This window comes from Lipotes vexillifer, unplaced genomic scaffold, assembly GCF_000442215.2.
Source record: "Lipotes vexillifer unplaced genomic scaffold, Lipotes_vexillifer_v1.1 scaffold444, whole genome shotgun sequence".
NCBI classification, from domain to species: Eukaryota; Metazoa; Chordata; class Mammalia; order Artiodactyla; family Lipotidae; genus Lipotes; species Lipotes vexillifer.
In genome coordinates this window covers 2,475,558-2,480,513 of record NW_006793488.1, presented here as the reverse complement: position 1 = coordinate 2,480,513, position 4,956 = coordinate 2,475,558, and positions in this window count along the sequence as shown.

Below are 4,956 nucleotides of genomic sequence, written 5' to 3'. Positions count from 1 at the left end.
TACACGGGCCTCTCACTGTTGTGGCCCCTCCCGTTGTGGAGCACAGGCTCCGGACGCGCAGGCTCAGCGGCCATGGCTCACGGGCCCAGCCACTCTGCAGCATGTGGGATCTTCCTGGACCGGGGCACAAACCCATGTCCCCTGCATCAGCAGGTGGACTCTCAACCACTGCGCCACCAGGGAAGCCCTGTCTTTAATTTTTGATTGAACGTTAGACATCATGTATAGACCAGTCAGCACTGAGGTAAATAGTATTTACACATGTAAGTGGGCATGCCTCTTTGGTTAGACCTGTAGTGTGGGTGTTGAGTAAATACATTCAGGAGTTGAAGTGGGTTTGAGTTTTCTTGTTGTTATGGTTCCCTTCCATGAAAACTGGCTTCAATTCCTCTAGCATTAGCTTGTGCTTAGGGGCTGGGGTTCCAGAGGGTCTTTCTCAATGTTCCTGCTCTACCCTCAACTTCCAGTCTTCCCTGTGTACCTGTGCCAAAGAGGGGGAGGTCTCTCTTCATGCTCTTGCCCCCTTTCCAGAAGTAGACCGTTCTTGCGTACCACTTGGTGCTTGCCGGCCCTGTGGTGGGGATATAGGGAAGGTTGTCCTGGTCCAGCTGCAGGTCCTCTCTGCCTGGGTCTTAGGGGTGGGGCTTTCACAGTGATCCCGCCCCTTTTCCCATGATAACCCAAATGCCTCGTATCTGTGGTGAGTCTTGTATGCGGTAGTTCCTGCCCCTGCCCTGGATGTAGGAGACTTCTATTCAGTCCTGAACCAAGAATTGTTTCCTGTTCCTTCTCCAGGGGTAAAGGATGTTCCTTTTTTTTCTTTTTCCTTTTTTTTTTTTTAACTTTTCCCCAGCTGCCCCAGCTTACCAGTGTCCCAGCAAACTAAAATTTTTTTTGTTTTTTAATAGGGGATTAGGGTCCAATCAGAGTTTTGTGCCTTTCCTATAAAAGCAGCCACTCCCATTTTCAAGGTCTACACAAAGGAGTTTCTCTTGGTCTCCTGCTTTGCTCCCGATCTTTCTTGTGAGCATTCAGTGGAGGTCCCTGTAAAAGACCCTGAATGTGAGTGCAAACTCCCTCTGTGTCTGTGCTCTCAGGGGTTCTGTACTCTACTGCTAGCCCACACTTGGCCCTATGCAACTCATTTTAAAATCTAGCTGAATTCTTCTTACTCCCGTGTATGGTCCCAGCATCTCTTCCTCCCGTGCTCTGCCGTAGATGAGTCAGTACTTGTGTCCCATTTTTCCTTGGAGGGGCCTGACTTTCCTTGCATTTAAGGATACTTTTTTTGTGCTGTGGCCTCCACTCTCTAATAAGTTCATGAAAGTTAAAATGTTGCCATTTTTCTGGATTTTTTCCCCATTGTTAGAGTGAGGGATTACATCTTCCTGCTTTCCCTGAGGTGGAATCAGGCACGGTTTGAAATGCTTTACAGGTAATAACTCATCACTTTCTTTCAACAAATCTATAAGGTAGATATTATTATAGTCCAAATTGAACAGATGAAGAAACTTAAGCACAGACATTTAAATTATCCAAAATCACATAGCCAGAAGGGCGAGAACTGAAATTCAAACTTAAGCAGCCCGATGCAGAGGCTGCACCACTCACCACTAAAATGCAACTGCCGTGCATATTGTATATCGTCTGAATATACCATTTTTTAAAACCCAGTCCTCTCCTAAGGGATATTGGGTTGTTTCCGATAGTTTTCTATTATAAACAATGCTGCAATTAACTTGTGAAGTTATCTCCCAAAGATAAGGCCCTCAACCTGTTGTGGGTCAAGGGGTATACATGTAGTTATTTAAATTTAAAATACCTATGGTCAAATTGCAATAATTTCATTCGTTTAAATTTAAAGTTTTTTTCAGTTACAGAGTTATAAAAGTGATATAACTTTTTTATATCTTGCTTACTGAAAAAAATTCAGATGAAAAATATTATATATATATATACATCCATATACTTATGTATATATGTATACACACACAGAGCTCACTCCAGTCCTACTCCAATCCCACTCCTTTCTTGTACCTACCACTATCACAGTGTAGTATATACAGCGGTAGAATTTTGAAAAGCAGAGAGAGCATTTCATTCAGAAAGCATAGCATTAGCAACATCTGGCCGGGGCAATCAGGAAACCAGCCTTTCTGGAGCAGAGTTACACAGTATAAGAAACAAGTTTGTGAAAGCAGAGGGAGCTATTAAAGCCATGCAGAGGATTTGTGATTCGATGTAATAAGAAATAATAGAGCTGTTCTTTCTTGGGGGCAAAGAAGTGACATACTAAACCTGTTATCTCAGGATGATCTTGGCAAAAGTAGTTGCACGTGGTTTGGATGGGAATACATGGAACTGGTTATAATAGGCAAGATACTAGAAAGACAGTCCAGGCAGGAAGCGTGGGATATGACTTCCCAATAAACTGATACATGACCTACTGGAACTTATTAACTTGTCAAAGATGTAAAGAACTTGTGCATTATAGGTAGACACGACTATTACAACTTCGTAGGATAACTGTTTGATTAATTTAGCCTGCTTCAATTCCATAGTCAAGTACTATCATTTCTCCCCTACATACGCTCTCACTCTGCTGCCTCATTTCTTTGCTCCCTCCCTTGGCGAAACCCAACTCCGCATCTGCTCTGTGGCTGCCCTGCACAGTGGAACATAACTGGAGGAAGCCCAGGTGTGTCCCATTGGCTTCAGGTGGGTCCAGCAGGCAGTCGTGCCAAACCGCGCTGGTCCATCACTCTCCCATGCTTTTCTAAACCTCAGACTTTCCTCTTCCCTCTCCAGACTCCAGTACTTCTCGCCCCATCTTCAGCCTCAGCTCACGATACTGGCTCCCGTTACGGTGACAAAATGGAAGCCACCAGAAGAGAACAGATACAAGGGAGTGGGGAGGGGCGGTGGTGGTGGGATGCATTGGGAGACTAGGATTGACATGTAGACACTAATACGTATAAAATGGATAACTAATAAGAACCTGCTGTACTGTACAGAAGAATAAAATAAAATTTAATTCTCTCTAAAAAAAAAAAAAAGAACAGATACAAGCTCTCACCACAAACCACAACCACGCACCTCTCCATATCAGTGTTCACCCACTGTGCAGCCCTTCTCTTCTTACAGACAATGGTTCATACTCCTTGAGCCAGCCAACCTTTCCTCCTGTGCACCTAGTAACATCCCCCCACACTCACTCAGGGACATTGCCCCCCCAGATTCTCCCTTCTCTCTCCTACAGCATCAATGTTGCCTTCTTTTCTGGATCATCCCCATCAGCTTAGAAACAGGCTGATTCTTCGTTCAGGTTAAAAAATTCAAAACCCTCTTGGCCGCATTCTCCCCTCCAGCTACTGTGTGTGCCTTTCCTTTTCTTTACAAGAGAAGTTTTTGAACGTGCTGTTTGCACCCATTGTCCCCGTTTCCTCCCTTCCTGCCCCCTCGAAGCCACTCCAACCAGACTTTGCTGCCACCCCTCCACCCAGACTACCACGATCAAGGTCCCCAGTAACGTACACACTGCCAAATCCAGGGGTAAGTGTGAATTCTCCTATCAGTAGGAGGACCTGTCACTTGTCATCCAAACTGGGGCACATTTGAGAGTGAATAGGGTTGTAGCAATGATTAAACCCATCCAGGAGTATAAGCTGGGATGGTCCAGGGCAAAACCAAGACAAGTCAGCAGATACCAAACAGCTGCTCGCCCCCTCCTCTTTGCTCCTGGCCTTCAGGCCAACAGTTAGCAGGCGGTCCTCCTGCCTTCCTGGCTGCTCCTTGTCTGTCTCTTTTTTCTGTTCCTCCTCATTGGCTGGTCTTTTTTTTTTCATCTTTATTGGAGTACAGTTGCTTTACAATGGTGTGTTAGTTTCTGCTTTATAACAAAGTGAATCTGTTATACATATACATATGTTCCCATATCTCCTCTCTCTTGCATCTCCCTCCCTCCCACCCTCCCTATCCCACCCCTCTAGGTGGTCACAAAGCACCGAGCTGATCTCCCTGTGCTATGCAGCTGCTTCCCACTAGCTATCTATTTTACATTTGGTAGTGTATATATGTCCATGCCTCTCTCTCACTTTGTCACAGCTTACCCTTCCCCCTCCCCGTGTCCTCAAGTCCATTCTCTAGTAGGTCTGTGTCTTTATTCCCGTCTTACCCCTAGGTTCTTCATGACATTTTTTTTTCTTAGATTCCATATATATGTGTTAGCATATGGTATTTGTCTTTCTCTTTCTGACTTACTTCACTCTGTATGACAGACTCTAGGTCCATCCACCTCACTACAAATAACTCAATTTCGCTTCGTTTTATGGCTGAGTAATATTCCATTGTATATATGTGCCACATCTTCTTTATCCATTCATCCGATGATGGACACTTAGGTTAACAGTGAGGTGCCACAGGGCTCAGCCCTTGACCCTCTGCTCTTCTCTGTACTCGCTCCCATGGTGACGAATCCTATCTCAGGGCTGTAAATACCATCTTACATGCTGATGACTCTCAATTTTATCTCTGGCCCCATCTCTCCCCTGAACCCGCACATCCGGCTGCCTATTCTATGTATCTGCTGACTTCTCCAATGTAGTATGTTCACTATTGAATGACTTTTTCCTCCCAATCCTGTTTCCCATTAAAGTTAATGACACCTCAACCCTCCCAGTTGCTTTGTCTAAAAATCTCAAAGTCATCCACAACTTCCGTCTTTCTCTCACAGCCCTCCTCTGCTCAACCAGAAAATCCTGCTGGCATTTACACCAAAACGGATCTAGAATCTGACTACTCGTCACCCTCCGGCCTCCACCCTGGTGTGAGTCACCAGCATCTCCAGCTGGGATTGTTGTAACAGCTCCCTAACTGGTCTGCCTATGTCCGCCCTCACCCCCTTTCCATTCCTCAGCCCAGCTCTCAGAGCAACACTGTGTGCAAAGGAAGTCAGAG